Source organism: Drosophila mojavensis, unplaced genomic scaffold, assembly GCF_018153725.1.
Source record: "Drosophila mojavensis isolate 15081-1352.22 unplaced genomic scaffold, ASM1815372v1 contig_36, whole genome shotgun sequence".
Taxonomy (NCBI): domain Eukaryota; kingdom Metazoa; phylum Arthropoda; class Insecta; order Diptera; family Drosophilidae; genus Drosophila; species Drosophila mojavensis.
This window is the reverse complement of record NW_025318858.1, coordinates 4,008,431-4,026,237: the sequence shown is the minus strand read 5'-3', so window position 1 is coordinate 4,026,237 and position 17,807 is coordinate 4,008,431. Positions and strand designations below refer to the sequence as shown.

The window sequence follows — 17,807 nt, the reverse complement described above, 5'->3', positions numbered from 1 at the left end:
CAACGGGGCGCAACTAAATGCTCGAGTTTTGTATTCAAAGAGATGTGAAAATAAAGAAAACACAAAAGTTAAGAGCTGTTGCCGCCAGCGTGGATAGCTGCGACGGCTCCCGAAATGAAATTCGTCTTATGAATTTGAAATTAATACCAGGAACTGTCCAAGCAATCGCCACTGAATTTAGACTCCAAAGCAGTGTGAGTGACTGTGTGTGTGTGTGTATGAGGTAACGAAAAAAAAAAGATAAAGGACTGCCGCAGAATCCAGAATCCATTAATCTTTGTAGTCCAGGCAAATTGTTTATGTTGTGGCTGTAGGCTACACTGAGCAAAAAGGTTTAGAGTTCTCAGATTTTGTATAAGCGAGAGTTAATAGCGCATAAGACAAGCCAAGCTAATTTATTTCCAGCCCCCTTTTCGGCAAGTGCAACAAAAGACTTAGGAACCGAACTCAATTTGTGAGCTAACTGTAAAAGCGAACAGCCGCACCTAACGCCCCGATGCGAACGAATGTTTTGTTGCTTGTTTCTTGCCCCGTTCACCTCCTGCTAACCACTCTCGCTCTCTCTCTCTCTCTCTCTCTTTCTTCCCCTGTTTGTCTCTCTCTAATTGTATTCCCAGGAAACTGAATGGGAATAGTGTTTGGGCAAGCTAATTTGCCTACGCGCCAACCTTTTGGGCCAAAAGTCAATTAATTTTTGGGTTATTCGCTGATAATTTTAGCCAACAATTTTCAGACAACATATCCGCTCGCCGATGAAGAAGAAGAAGAAGCAGCAGCAGCAGCGAGTTGCCGAACGTCCAGCACAGAACTTGAACTTGGACTTTAATGGCGCTGCAATTTTCATATGACAAGCAACAACACCAACAACAACAGCAGCAATTTGACTCGAGCGCAGCTTAAATTATGATTAAGTATGATCATCTGGCACTCGTATCATCTTATAGGTCATATATACACACACACACACACAGGCATAATAATAATAAAAAGCGGAAATGCTAATGATAGGGTATGCAACGGGCGTTTTGGGGGAGCTGCGAAACCCAAAAACAGTTCAAACTCAAATATAAAGCAAAAGGATATATATAGTATAGGTATATGTATATATATATATATTTATGTGTGCAAGGATGTGCGTCACGTTCCTTGCCACACAATTTATAGTTCGTATTTCCTTTCATCTGTTTCTGTGTTTCGGTTTCTGTTTCTGTTTCTGCTTCAAATTATTATTTATGCATATAATTTGGCCAACAGCTGCCTTTCTGTGGAAACAGCGCTACGTTTTGAGTTCTGTTCTGTTCGGTTCGGCTCTGTTTTGTTTTGTTTTATGGGACGTAGGCAAATTTTCGCCAAATGAAATATCACGTCTCAACTTTATTATTGCTAATTGGCTGCTCGCACTCTCTGCACCACCACCACCTCTCCTTCACGCTCATTCGCGCTTCCACTTTACTCTCTCAGAACCCCCGGCGTATGAGTTATGCTTGCAGTTAACTGGAAATACGCGCCGTTTCGACTGTTCTTAAGCGCCACGAACTTCCAAGACGAAAAGCAACGTAGCACAGATTTGCCATTTTTTATGGTAAACATTGAAGAACTGCCCCATGACCAATCTGCCATCTCCAATGGCCACAAATTTAACTGCCCAAACGTGACGATGCGCCGCGGCCAATGGCCAAATCCAATGCAATACAGCTTAACGCATCAGCTGCACCTTTACCTCTGCCTTTTCTTTATCTTTCCTCTTTTTTTTTTTCTTTCAATTTCATTAGCCAACTCTGGGCGGCTTTCATGGCCCTAGCCAGCTGCAGCTAATGGGCCTAAATGCCATGCCGAATGCTCAGCTACCAGTAGCCCGATTGCCATTGCCAAGAGATCAACTCGACAAATTTATTCTGAAATGTTATCAGTTTTATATATATTCTCTTTGTGTGTTTTTAATATTCCTAAAGTTCTGTTTGTCTAAATTCTTAAGTTTTACGAGACGGAAGAGAGCCTTAAACTAATAATATAAATAATAAAATATAATAAAATAAAAAAATTAATATATTTCCTAGCATAGTTAATAAAAATACTCGCAAACTCATGAAAATTATATTTTTATAAGCTAATTCAACATAAAAGAAAAAAAAAAGATCACCAAAAATACATAAATATTTTTCAAAAGAATTTCTACAAATACCCTCATATAAATAAATAAATATAAATAGAGAAACTTCAAATTGTATTTATTTAATATGATTGTAAACTAAGCAAATTAATTATTATATTATTTTATATTAAAATATTAATTGAAAATGCCAAATCAACAAAAAAAAAAAAAAAAAAATAAAATAAAAAAATATATATACATATGTATATATATATAAATTTAAAAAAAATGTATATATAAAAATTAAATTCAGTAAGTATTCCAAAGTAGTTTTTTAAAAAGTCTTTCAAACTTCATGTTGGTATAAATATATAAAAGAAAAGCTGTAAAAAAAATCATATACATATATTAGACTAAATATTAAAAATAAGTATAATCTTATAAAATAATAATAAATAAATTGATTTAGTATAAATTCGAAAAAACTTATGTTAATATAAATATTTTTTTTTTTAATTTAGTGGAACTTATATCTATATTAAATGTTATCTTATTAAATGTTTATCAATTGATGCCCTATACGCCATATTTTTGGCTTAAAACATCAAAAGCAATCTGTAAATATTTTTTTTTAAGCCACAATTGCAACACATTAAAATCAACAGCAACGGCAACAATTGCAGCGAACAAACATAATTGAGGTTCACATCTGGAAGCAGGCGAAAAAAAAGTCCAAAAACTCCATGCTCTGAGTTCGAAGCCGTAGCTGGAGACCAGGCAGCAAGGTGCATATTATTAAGCCAAAGGATTTATGACACTTGGACGCGGGCAGCAACAACAGCAACAACAACAACAGCCGAACAAAAATTGAATGCATGAATGGGAAAATGAGGCGCAGCTAAAAGCAAGCAACATACACAAAAGAGACTCGACCGCACGTTGGACCTGTGCCACACCCCCTCGCAACAGACGCAGCGCGCGCCCCTCCAACCGATCTGCTCTTGCTCCAGCTGCTGCTTCTCCTGCTGCTGCCTTGCTGCAACTCTTAAGTCATGGGAACTTTTTTTGCGCATCGTACGTTTCATTTAATTTGCATGGATCGTGCGGACGACGACGACGACGACGACTTTGCTTGAATTGCTTGTAGAAAACCCCCTTCAAGCTCCTCTACCCCCTCTACGACCCAGCTGTAGCTGTAGCTGTTGCTGTTGCTGTTGTATGCGGCTACTTTGTGGGGCAACTGCGAGGACTCGAGTCATCATCATAATCAACTGGCATGGCGGCTGCTGTTGCTGTTGCTGTTGCTGCTGCTGTTGTTGCTGCTGCGGCTGTTATTGTTGTTGTTGTTATTGTTGTTGCCGTTGCTTTACGCTTTGAAAGCCTATCATTATGATTATGACGAATATTACTTTTGTATATAACTTTTACGCTGCCAAAGAAAAATCGGTGTAGCACCAAGCAGCAGCAGCAGCATCTGCACAACAGCAACATGCACAACAGCAACATGTTGCTGTTGCCGTTGCTGCTGCTGCAGATTCTTTTGAATGTTGCTGTGATTGGTTTTGAGTTGAAGTCGATCTACCTAACAGAAGCCTGGACCGCATTACTCGACCTCTTGGCCACAATGGAGGGCGTGCTGCTGCAACAACAACAACAACAACTACAGCAGCAGCAACAGATGCATATCTGAAATTAGTTTTGGAAACCCTTGTCTGAGCTCTTCTGCCTGCACTAATTAGCCAAAAGACTTTACTCTCTCTCTCCCTCTCCCTCACTCTCACTAGCTTTATCTGTATCTCTATCTGCTTCCCTCTCTTTCGCTCTCTCATTTGCTCTGCACTGCAGTTGTTGTTAAGTGTTTTTATGCAATGCAATAAACACAACAACAACAACGCAAATAACTTCATAAAGTTGTAATTGTTATTTAACACTCCATTTGCCGCCGCTAGATGTCGCTGTCGCTGCTGCTGTTGCTCTTGCTGTTGCCGCCAATTGCTTTTGCTTTTGTTGCTGCAATTTCTGTCACGAGATCTCTCGGCACTTTTGTTGTTGTTGTTGTTGCTGCTGCTGCTGCTGCTGTTGCCGCTGTCTGCGTGATGAATCATGTTGCTGCTGCTGCTGCTGTCGCTGCCGCTGCGACCAGTTGCCAGTTCCCAGCTTGCCGGCATTATTGGCTGGTGTTATAAAGAGTTATTAACTGATTTTTGCACCTGAATGGCAATTGCAGACAACTGCCAGACAATCTACCATTGCTGATGACGATTGTTGCTGCCGTCTGCCGACCGCTGACTGTTGCTGTTGTAACTACTCTTTTTTGTTGAGTTTTGTCTTAAATGGTCAGATGCTAATAACAATTTGAAGATAGTTAAAAAAGATTTCTATATAATAGCTAAGCATTTAGCCATAATTGAAAAAAGAAAACATTGCACATTTTATGTGAATAAAAAAATATTAAATATTTTAATGAGTGAAAATAACAAAATAAAATAATTAAACAAAAATGCTATAAAAAGACAACATAAATAAATATAGCAAAAAGTATAGATATTTCGATTTCCTTAAATATTTGCCATAATGTTATATAAATATGTTCACAAATACAATATAATTATTTTATAGATATTATAGCTTAGGAAAAATAAATATTAAAGAAATGAAATACAAATATATTATATAATAATAATAATAAATACAAATATACTATATAATAATTTAAAATAAATCATGAATCCCTCAATTTCCATCAATCATTCCATTTTCTATACTATTTTTCATATTAGACCTTTCATATATTGGGATAAGCTTGTGTTTTATTAGAATTTGGATTACCTTATTCAGTTTCTAAGGGATGAACAGAATCCTTGAGAGTATCTAATAAGAGGGTCTCTAATAAATCTGTATGTAGTCTTATAAGACAACTAGCGCTACCTACCTCTACTCTTTGCCTATAGATGGCGTGATAGCTGACGCTAGTGATGCATACCCAAATCAAACTCAAATGGGATAATGAGATTGAAAATGATATATTGATCATAAAAAAATATATTCTATTTTTAAATACCCAGTTTTATATAGTTTTTTTTTTTTTTTTTTTTTTTTTTTTTTTTTTTTATAAAGACAGCTGGAAATAAAATCAATTACTTTTGAACAAAGTCTGCTGATCTTAAACTCTAGTTTTATCAATACAAATTGAATTTAATGATTAAAAACTTACCCCATTGAACCAATTGGCAACTGATGCACCTACAGTTAGCTCTAAAACTCAACGGCTTCCAAGTAAAGCAAAATAATAGGTTCGACCCTTTTGTATAACGGCACTTTAGTAGAGGGCGTTTTCTACTATTCCCGCTGTAATGCTCAAAAAGCACAACTAATTACAATTGACAGGCAATTGTGTCAGCCAGTAACAACAGCAACAACAACAGCAACAACAACAGCAACAGCAACAATAATGCCACTCATTCACTCTTGGCTCAGTCCGTGGCTCAATTAGTTAAGCCAAACGGGGCAAAGAACCCAAAAAGAAGGCGGCACAGAGTAGACAGCATGGCAAGTGGAATAGAAGGCGAACTGTTCGCACTATAATTAAACAATTGCTAATTACTTGCATATGCTGCAACTGCCACATAAATTGCCACCTCCAACTGCGTTCGCCTTGGCAATGACAACAACGACAACAACAACAACAACAGCGTTGCTCGATCGTTGAGAACTTCATTTCGATAGCGCAGCGGGATAGATTTGGTGTAATTTAGTTCGATTTAGCTGATTTATGGCTAGATTTGCATATGCAGTAAAACGAGCCTCGATTGCCGCGCCTCGACTCCACTCGGTTGCATATCGATTACAGCGCATGCCACAGTTGTTGTTGTTGTTGTCGCTGTTGCAGTCGAAGCAATTGGCAGCAAGTTCGTTGCCTCAGTCTTTCGCTTTGCAGACGTTCTGGCCTGTTTGAGCGCTTAAGTGGCTTAGAGCCAAACGCCGACAGCGCAGCTAGCAAAATGCGTTAATTGAACTTTCGAGACAAACTGCAAAAGCTGCGTGCCGCAGACAAACAGACAGACAGGCAAACAGACAGACTGACAGACAGCCAGTGCACTTGCAGTTGCACTTGCAGTTGCAGTTGGCGTCGCTGTCAGCCGCGCTGCTCGCTCGCAATTGCTGTTATGAAAGCAGCGAGTGCGGCGCAAAATATTTGCGTATCTCTTGTTGTTTTTTCGGTCCGTTGTGCAACTAATTAGTGCACACGGCTCTGTGCACCTGTTTCTTTTATGCCAATACACTAACCAATGAAAGGTGTTAAGACAATGAAAAAAAAAAACTGATAAAATTCAAATTATAAATTTTGCATAGCAGATGAGAATATATACAAATTTAATTAAAATACAATTGGGAAGTTGACCCAAAATTAAAAAAATATATATATATATTCAAAAAATATATAATCTAAAAAATTGAAAAAAAAAAAAAAAATTATTTGCGGTTTTTTATAGGATAAAAAATGGATACAAATATTTTGTTATGGAATATGTGTATTCGTGTCATATTTTTTTCAAGTCGTTTTTGATTTTAATTATTTTTATACTTTTTAGAAGCTCACTTATATCATATTTTTTTTTTTTAATTTCAACAGATAATATATATGAGTCATCTGTCAGTCAATATTTAACTTAATACTCTATTATATTAACGCTTAAACCTTCCATTGACATTAAAGAAATCGCCCTTTATAGCGTATTCACTATTCGATTTCACTTGCTTCCCTTTGGACTTCAGCTGTTGCGTTATTAGTCGCTGGGGAATGTATTTTGCATGCGATGTCGATGCCAAATGCTGATAAATTTTTTTATATATAATTTTTTCTAGCAATTTTTTGTAACCTTTTTTTTTGTAGCAATTTTCATTTTTTGCATTTTGCTGGAATTTTTTTTTATTATTTCAACAATTAATTATATGTTAATCGTAGCGCATGCTAATTACCCCCGTCGCCCTGCTGCTACTGCTGTTGTTGTTGTTGTTGCTTTTTCTTTAACCCTGACTGCGAATATGCGTGCAACAGCAGCAGCAGTAGCAACAGTTGCTACTGCAACGGCAACAGTTGCTGTGTGCATTCAATTGAAAAATTACAACTTTTGCTTTTCCTTTGGCTGATTGCCGTATTTGCGTACATTTCGTGTTTGATTGTTGTTGCTGCTGCTGTTGTTGTTGTTGTTGTTGTTGTTGTTATTGTTACTCCTTGTTTCTATTTAAACATCAGCAGAGAGCGCTCAGTTTACTGTAATTGAAATGCGTTTAATTACTAAGATCAGCTCGTTCATTATTGACTCGATATATGTTTAAACTAATCCATTAAAACATCAATTGCAAATAAGACAAGAAAATTATAGACAAATATTGAAAAAAAGAAAGGTAATAATAATAAACAAAATTTATAAATACATGGAGTAATGATAAGTAATGAATAATGAATAGAGAAAATTAAAAAAATATTTAATTCGAATTTTACATGATATATAAATAGAAAAATATTTAAATTAACTTGAATATTAAAAACAAAACTAGAAATTAAAAATTGAAACCTTACTTAGTTGTATTTTATGTTTATATCCCACCAATAAATCAAGCTATATTCTCAATCATCTCTTCTCAATCAATATTTCCTTGAATATTTGCAAAGCAAAGCTGCCAATAACTGCTGCCTGTTTACAAATGAAGACATTTCCATAACAGTTGCAAATGCCTCAAGGTTTCTGTGCAGCCTGCGCTGCACTGCGCAATGTCAGCTGCAACAAGCAAGGCACAAAAAAAAAAAAAACTTCTTTATATATACATATGTATATGTAATATATATATTTAACAAAAATGCATTGAAGAATTCATGCAAAAAGGAAAAAAAAAAAGATGCAACTGCTTTGAATAAAAGTGCAATTTGCATGTGGCTGTTGATGCTGCTCATGCTGCTGTTGCTGCTGCTACAATAGCGTGACGATAACGATGACGATTACGATAACGATAACAATTGAGTGCGCTTGACATTTCTATTCGAATACGAGATGAAAAAAGCTAACAAACTGAAGTGGGAAATAAAAGCGAGCTTAAACAATGCGTTGGCACTGAAAGCCACAAAGTCAGGGCTTATAGAGAGCAGCTCTTCCCGCCGCTACGTCTCACTCTGCTCCTGCTCTCGCTCTTTACATGCTGGCTTTGGCTGGTAGTTAAAGTTGTTGAGCGGCTTTTTGGCCTTTTGGGCTTTTGCGTTTTGACATTTTGTGTCTTGTTTGCCGCATTGATTTCTGCCACAATTTCTGCCTGATTGAAAGACAGACCAGAGAAGAGAGATGGGGAGGGAGAGAGAGAGAGGAGGAGAGAGAGATGGAGACAGTTTATCATAACAAGCTTCGGACAATGGTTGTGACGGCTCTGCGTATTGTTTTGATCCTTGACTTTGATCTTTAGCTGCCACACGATGCGGCAAAGTTGAAAGCATTGTTCGGCAGCAGCAACAGCAACAGCAGCTGCTGCAGCACGCAGCAAACAGTAAAAAGCTAATTAGAGCTGCGTCTGCAAATGCTGCTCCAATTGGAATCCAGTTGGCATCCACTCTCCACTCTACACTCTTCACTCGCCACTCTCCGTAAAGTCTAGTAAAAATTTATGAAGTGCAACGAATTTGCGCGCGCGCTTTGCATTTGTAAATATGCAAAAAGTCAGCGGGTGGGCGGCACCGAGGGGGAGTGGACGGCCGGAGGGAGGCGGAGCGGGGTGTGGCAAGCAATAAATTTATAAGCTGCGCTTCGCAAAAGTTGCGTGTTGCCACAGCAGAGTGCGAAAAATGTAGCCAGTTTACAAGAAAAATTGAAACAAATAAGTGAGAGGGGCAGGGAGGCGGGAAGGAGGGGAAATAGAGAGAGTAGAGTATGAAATAATGTATAGAGAGACTAAAGATAGGGTATCATGGGGTATAGAGATGATTAAGAGAGCCTACAGAGGTAACATAGACGAGGTAGAGCTATAGGGTAGTATGGATGAGTATATATATAAGAAGTAAGCGATGAGGCAATAGATGAAGATAAGGATCAGGTATACATCATTTGCGGAAAATGTATAAAAATATATAGGAGAGGCGTATGTATGTATATATACATAATATAAAGAGAGAGACTATAGGAAGCTTACAGAAAAATATTCAAAAGATAAAAAAAAAAGATCATATAGTGTTATGAGATAGCATACATCGTCTATAGATAAGTAGAAATAGAATGAAGAAGGCTGTGTAGAGAATAGATACTGTGTATAGAGTTAGTACAGAAAATTGACAATGTATTGAGACAAGCAAAATGTATTTAGGGACTATAAAGAAAAATGTTTTGGAGTATAAAAAGAGCTGAATATTGATTGTGCTTATGTAGGGTATATACAGTATAAAAAGTGCTCAGTCTAGTCCATTGATAGAAACAGGGCATAGAGTGAATATAAAGTGAATAATGTATGTATAAGCCTCGTAATACCCTGTGTAACATCAAGTGGTATATTTATACCTTATCCATACCCTGTACACATTGTGCATACCCTTAATACCCTGTATAACATAAAGTGGTATATTTATACCCTCTCCATACCCTGTATGCATTGTTCAGAGCCTCTGTATACCCTATATAAAACAATATGGAGTATATACCCATTTCTATACCCTGCATACATAGTATAATATGAGCTATCATGCTCTCTCTTTTTACCTTACATAAACTGATGAATATAGACTCTGCTCGACTAGGAGATACCCTGAACCCTCTAAGCTGATATTCTAATCATTCTGCACTTCTTTTATGCTTACATGAATACACATGCGTCCACACGCACGCATAAGCCTGCGTTCTGCTAACTGCGCAGTAAGCAGCGACTGCGCTTGGGCTGCGCTGCAGTGTGGGCAATATTATGAGAATTCATTTGTTGAATAATTTCTTTCATAGACATACGATCTTAATGAAACTTTCAGAGCGTAATCATATGGTGAATATATGTGTACATTCCGAAGCACAAGTCTCTAGTACTTGAAATGCGTTTTTTACAAATTGGGGGAGAAGGGGGCGTGGTATCCAAAATCTGTATATTACAAAATCTTTGTATCCATTAACTTTATATACAACGCAAGTTTGAAGACTCCAGGTCTAAAAGTGTTCAAATTAGCCTAAAAAAACAAAATCATTTTTTCGATTATTCTCGATAAAAAAGTTATCGGATGAATTATCGAAAAAATAAAGCAAACTCGTACTGCGTATGGTACACACGAGTATGCATGCCAAATTTCAGCTCTCTAGCTCTTATAACTTCTGAGATCGACGCACTCATACGGACGGACGGACGGACGGACGGACAGACGGACAGGGCTATATCGACTTAGCTCGTCGCCCTGATCAAGAATATATATACTTTGTGGGGTCTGCCACGCCTCCTTCTGCCCGTTACATACTTTTTCACAAAACCATTATACCCTGATTTCCCATTTTCAATGGGTTCAGGGTATAATAAATACCAACGAAAAAAACAAAATCTCAAGTTAACTTTACTATTTTATATGCATTTTTACTAAGCTTCCCTTCATTTTCGTTTCTTGTTTGCCAAGCGAATGCAAAGTGTAAAACAAAAACAAATAATGAGCGGCGCATTTGCAAATTGAAATTAGAAACAAACGTAAATTGCAATAATTGTGCTAATTGTTATTGCAATTATATTGCGGATAACTACCATGACTAATGCCAAGAGGGGGGCGCCGATTGAACAATGTTATGAATAATAGCAAAACAAAGCAGCAGCAAAACGAAGTAGAAGAAGAAGACATAACAGACAACTATGTTAATTCAGTGAAAGATTTATGGGAACACAAGAAGCAGAACTTTGTAAGGGCCTAAAAGGTGAGATTGTGATTAGAGAGGTGGGCAGATTAAATGAAATATTACCTTTACGGTAAAGTGAGTAATGCAAATGGACTTTGTGAGAAAAGAATGCAGAACTGTTATGAATAAAGAAACCAATTAGATGATAAATTAGACAGATCTTTTGTAGCTTGCAAATAGATTCAATAAAAAAAAGACTTCATGAGCTACGCTACGATTGAGAAGAATGTTTTGTAGAGGAGATATAGAAGATCATAAAAAATATTGTTTTAAGTGCTTTGAGGATGAGAAATAACTCTGCATTAAGTACAAACTTTCTTATGAGGCTTTCACTAAAGACGTAAAAGAATATTAATATATGTATATATATTAAAATTTTGAAATATCGTGAAATTTTTCAACATCAATAAAATTTTAAGAATTGTTTCTTTTAAAAAATATTTGATCTATCAATTTATAAATGTATTTAATTTACTTAGATTTTTCCAATATCTACTTTCATATAGACATAACAATTATTGCTCAATCAATAATACTCATCTATTTAAACAATATAAATATTATATATTTATTTAATAATATGAAAATAATACAAATATTGTAAAATATTTAAAAATTCATGTAATTTTAACTGCTTTTTATTTAAAATATTTTATCTACAACAATTTATACATAAATTTTCTATAATATTCAATGAGAATTTCCAGTCTAATCTCATATTTATTTACCGATATATATTTTTTATATATTACAGCAGTATTTATTCCAATTGGCTCACAAATTCATATTCGCTTTTCAATTTTTCATTTTTTACAAACAATTAAGCTGTAATGCAATGCTTCAAAATTTTTAAGAAAATATTTCAGCAACCTGTCAGCATGAAAATGCATTTTTCCTTTTGATAATGCACTTTCCTTTTCAGCTATTCAGTCTACCTGCCCCGCCTCTAGATTTCCCTTCCACTTCAATGCATTTCCAAACACTTTCCCATGCAAATTATTCAAGGATTTTGCATAAGATTGGCCTAAAGACGGCTAAGAACTCTGGGAATGTTGTGCAGAACTAGGGTCGAGATGAACAAAGCATCACCTGCCGGCAGAGCCAGCGCGAGAGGGAGACAGAAAGAGACAGAGTGAGAGCGGGAGCAGGTAGTTTTCGGGCCAACTCGAAAGATTTCTACTGTCGCCTGACATTAGTTGCACTCGACTGAGGCCCAAAGGAATCTTCGAACTCATTTCGCATTTTGCTATTGAGAAACGCTCATTATTATATATTATTATTATATGCAGCAAGGTGCTGGCTGCGACAAGGGACGTGGGAATGTAAACAGCCCAGCAGCAAACTGTTCCAATTCTGCATTATTTTTGGCAAATAGACGTTGCCTCCTCCTACCCTCTTGGGTAGCCAAGTGTAGCTGCATTTAAACGAAATTTAATTGTGTTTTGGCCAAAGGCAAAAAGCAAAGCCGACGCAGGAAGCTACCCTTCCCACAGACCCAGCAACAAAATAGAAACTGCGTGGGTCCATTTCTCGTCTCCAGCGAGCGAGCGGATATTGAGCCAATAATTTGATTGTCTGCTGTTTTGTAATTGAGAAAAAAATCATATAAGAAAAATACAAAATAGAAATAGAAATAGAGATAGACATCGAAAGGAAGGTAGAAGGAAGTGCAGGGCATAAATCGACTTTTGTTTACCTTTTTATAAAGGCAATTCGTAGAGCAGGACGAGACAGAGGTACCTTTTATAAGGTTCGAACATTAATTAATAGGATTTGATTGTGCATATGGAAGAAGTTAACATAAAACAATCTAGGGAAGTGCGAAACAAAGTGCCCAACATTGAGATAATCGGAACTCTATTTTCGGATGATTTTATTTCATAGTTATTTGTGAATATCTACTGTTCCCCTTTGCACTTGTAATTTTGTATATTTATGTATTCTACATTATATTTCATTATATAATATTCCCTAGAATTATTATTTATATACCCGTTCTTTCAAAATTGCGCCCTCCCCATATACAGTTTGAAAGCCAAGCAACATATAATTATGCACTTAGCACATATCTCAGCTAAACATCTAAATTAAATTTATGTAGTCAATCACAGTAGCAACAACAACAACAACAAAGACAACAAGAAGAAATAACAACAACGTAAACTAATCTAATTAATAACTTTCATGTTTTAAGCCTCATTAATTTTGCTTGTTAACATTTTTAGTTAACAAATTTTGAAGTTTTCTCGCTGCCATAGATGTTTCACATTTTCCAGACAGGAAAAATACGAAGAAAAAAAAAAAAAAGAAGTAGCAAAGAAATAGCGAAATAAATATATATCAAAGCAGCTGAAAGACATTTGCATGGCTTTCACTTTTGGCGAAATGGAAATGTGGAAATGTCGAAATGGGGGAAAAGTGTTTTTCGGAATATGAAAAATTTGTCACAAATTACTTTCACTCGACTCGAATTACGAAGGAAACAAAAGCGGATGTCCGCTGAATGTTGACAGAATCCTTTCACTGCCATGCCCCTCATCTACATCTCCCGCTCCCTGCTCCTCCTCCTCCTGCTTCAGCTCACTTTTCCCCTTTGCCGCATGCATCCAGCATCCATGTTTGCATGTCAAATTAAATTTCTATACAAATAGAAATAGGCGAAAGGCAGCTGCTCAAAACCCGCAGCCACAAGCCTTTACAGCGGCCGAAAAAGTGAAAGGATGCACAGGACACGGGAGGAGGAGAGAGTGAGAGGGAGCACAGTAGAGCGGGTGAGGTTGCGGGCGTAGTAGCTGAAAAATGCAGTGACTGTGTAACGCCTTTAATGATGATAAATGCGCAGACAAAGTTCCGCCACATTTAGCGACAAAAATCACTCTAAAATTAGAGAGGGACAGCATGAAAAAAGGGAGAGCGAGAGATAGGTGCAGGGTAACCCTAACACGCGTATTGGGTTACACAACAAACAAAAATTTAGGGCGCATGCGTCGCACGCTCTCAAAACTGCGACTGCCAGACTCCGGGAACTCTTTGAAACATATGTCAAAAGGTGCGTTGAGCACGCGCTAAATTCCTTTTTCGTTTTTTTTTTCATTTTTCGATTTTCAACAAATGTATTTTTTATCGCCTGCATATCCCATCGCTGCGTGATGCGCACAATGCTATCTCTGCCCATACGATGTATTATATACGACGTATTATATATGTTTTAACTATTTCTATGGCTATTCCCTGGCGTTAACCGCACCCCTTTTTCACCTTGCCTAGCAGCCATTTTTTACGATCCTTTGATTGGGACTCTGATTCTGATATTTTTTGCTTATCATATTTAAAGCGGCAATGCAAAACAGGGTTGAAAATTTTTAGAGGTTCTCATTTTAGAACGTCCACCACTTCCACCCCTTTTGCTACCCTACCAAATTGACAGCTGCAAACGAAAAATTGCATGAGATTTCGAATTTTTTCCATTTTTGCGCGCAATTTTTGCTTTAAAAATCTGTAAAAAGCGGGTAAAAACTAACTGATTGAAAAAATGTAAGGAAAATTTGGGAAAAAAATTCCTATGAAATCCGCTTAAGTGACATTTTAACCTCTTGCCGAGATTTTCTTTGTCACCCAAAAAATGAAAAAAGAAAAAATCGTAACGTATTTTTTGAAAATGCTATAAATTATTGATGCCTGCATGAAAACGAGTAAATTCTTGGGAAGCAAATCTGTTGTATATTATGAGAAAATACTAGAGAATTGCAAAAAAATACAGGACATTAAACAACTTTCGGGCTGTAAAGTTTCTAGTGATTAGCCAATAAAAAACGTGGGTTATAAGAGCAAAAGGTGGATCGTTTTCATTGAAGTAAATGATGTGAATGATGAATATATACCAAATTATTAATCTAATGGCTTTCATAGCTTCTAAGTTCTATAAGGTTAAATTTTTGGCAAAGCAAAGCAATGAAAATATAGATTGTGTAAGTATTGAATCTTATATACCAAATTTGATGGTTCACGTCATGGTACTTTTTGAGTTCCATGAGGTGTTTTTATTATTAAATCCTATCATATTCGATATAAATATTAATTAAAATTGCTGTAAAGCGTACATACCAATTTCGGTGAAGCTACATTCAGTAACTCTCGAGTTCCATGAAGTATACCTGTTATAAATCGCATTTGATGGTAAACAACCTGCAAGTAACTTAAATTCAAACGTTAATTATATTATATAAATACGCGTAAAATGCAATTGAGATAATGATACACCATCTAAATTCAATTTATTCGCATATTTCTTTGAAGATAAACTAAGTCTGCAGTAGGGTTAACGCCTTCTTATTTAGCTTAGATACCAAAGTACCCCAAAGTGCCCCGCCTCGAGCCGCTCTGCACGCAGTAGCAGTCCATAATTATCGCACATTTTGCACTCAATTGCCAGCGATTCGTATTTAAATACAAATATAACGAAAAATTAAAACTTAAATATATGTATTTAATAAAATTTTACGCAATTCTCTTTTTGCTGTTGTTTTTTTTTTTTTTTTTTTTTTTTCAATTGCTTGGGCTAAATAACTGCAATTACAAAACGCACGAAGCGCGCACAAAGCAAATGCGCAGAATATAAAACAAAAGCAGAAACAACAACAAAAAACATCGGCAAACGTCACGAGCCGCTGCACCTGCGCATGCAAAACGTGTGAGCAGCGAGTGGAAGAGAGACGGAAAGAGAGCAAAAGAAGTGCCTGGCACGAAATTTATGCAAACGAGCAGCGAAGTGTAGAAAGGCGTGTAATGCGCGCGAGCTGAAAAGAGCAAAGGAGCAGAACACTTAGCAAAGACGACGCCGACGTCGATGCTGACGCCAACGCCAACGCCAACGCAAGTTAAAAGCGCTAATTGCGTAGAGAACGGCAATCGGTAGAAGTAGAGGAGGAAGAGGGATAGCCAGCCTATTGCGTGCGCTTAGCGCATTAAACAGAGCACGAGAGCGACTGCCGCTATTTAAATGAGCAAAGCTCTTGGAGCTTTATACATTTCTACATAAGTATGTGACTCTATATGTGTGTTCGTGTGTGTGTGTGTGTTAGTGTATGTTATGCTTGGCCTGACGATTGGGACATGCATTGGGCGGGCATTTGTATAACTGCATGTGAACATTTGTATGGGTGTGTGTCTGTGTGTGTGTGTGTGTATGTTGAGCCAAGTTGATCTATGTGAGTGCAATAAATTGCGCTCATTGCACAAAGGAGACAAGTGTCAATGGGGCAAACAAATCACCTAATCACAATGCCGAGCGATCATCATTTTTGATGCGCAGTGCAACTGTTACAGTTACTTTATATCTACTTCTTCTTCATCTTTTTTTGTGTGATCGTTACGCAGCGGGCAGCGTTTGACGGGCTGGCAAATAACAATGGTGCAACGGCACTTGGTGTTGCCCGTTGCCGGTTTTTGCATTGTCCTTGCGCAAGCTGCGCTTCCCACGCTGCAGCTACTGCAATTGCAGTGCGTGTGCGCGCGTGTGTGTGTGTGTGTACCTTTACACCTGGCCAAAGGACATAGATTTCTGTTTCTTTTTGATGCTGCAGGTTGGCCTTTTGATGTGCATTGAGCTCTTTTGATACTTAATTAAAACCCAAAACTGACATCAGATTTATGACTCTTACTCTCTCGCTCACTCTGTGGCTCTCTCATTCTGGGTCTCTTTTACTGTTTACCTTTTTGGGTGGCACTTCCTCGTAATTCTTCAATATTCGCCCAGTTTGTTGTCAAACGGTAAAAAATCAAATAATTCCATTCCTTTTGTCTCTTTCTCTCACTTGGTATATTCTTATCTCTGCTTCGGTCTTACGGCAATTCGTTTGCAGTTTTCTTTTTACTTTTTTTTTATGTCTTGCAGCCTGTTGCATTATCCTTGGCGGCGCATCCTTTAGAAGCACTCGCTGTTCGGATTGCGCAACAGGCTTGAAGAGATTTTCCTTTTTGTTCAGCGAAGCAAGAAAATTGGTCAAAGATTTTGCGACTATAAAAAACAAAACAAAAACTGAAAGGGAAAGGAACTTATGGATTATCTTTGTGGTAGAAATGAGAGAGTAGATTGTAGATATTTCCTACATATAAGGCAGGCATAGACATAGTTTAAATGTATTTAAACGTAAATTTTAAAGCTGAGTTCTGATGCATTTACAATATTGAAATTTTTATTTTATTTTTTATTATTTTTGAATTGTTTTTTATTTAATAATAATATCTAATTAGCCTTGTCAATTTTATTCTTTTTTAGTTATATTTATTATTAATATTATTTATCATATTAATATAGTTATATTATTTACAATTATTTCATATATTTAATTTCCCAAATTTGTTCACATTGTATTTTATATATTCTCCTACATATTTCTTCAATTTACAACTAATTCATTCTGCTCTTTATTCAATTTCTATAAGAAATATCCAACGAAGCAAACCCTCTCAAGACTCATTCATTACCTAATATCAAGCTGTCAGCTTTCGCACTTCAAGTCTGCACGAAATCGAAAATTATTTCCATATGAGCTGCTGCTTAAGGACACTTGGACAGTGCCAGCAGAATGTCCTGCCGGCAGCTCAGACAGTTTTAGGGCCCTAAAAACGTTTACACATTTTCACACTTTCTTAGCTTCCCTCAGCTTTAGCCTTGCGTCCTTTGCTTCCGCCAGGAGTTTGCGCATTTCCATTTCCCTCGAGGCAAATATTAAAATGAAATCCACAGCTCGTTTCGTTTCCACACATTTTCATTTTTATTATGTAAATCAACCCCCTTTTTTATGGGCGTACGTTTTTTA

General features: G+C 36.8%; 1 protein-coding gene and 1 long non-coding RNA gene across 3 annotated transcripts in view; one reads left to right on the top strand and one right to left on the bottom strand.

The window, feature by feature from the left end:
* The window catches only part of LOC116803893, a 50,812-nt gene extending 35,641 nt beyond the window's left edge, over window positions 1–15,171 (bottom strand). Inside the window, exon 1 of the long non-coding RNA XR_004363903.2 lies at window positions 15,091–15,171. This is a non-coding gene — a long non-coding RNA (uncharacterized LOC116803893). The remainder of the gene's footprint in view (window positions 1–15,090) is intronic.
* Window positions 1–17,807, top strand: part of LOC6575938 (protein nubbin) — a 52,642-nt gene that overhangs the window by 16,860 nt on the left and 17,975 nt on the right. The gene's annotated exons all lie outside the window — the stretch shown is intronic.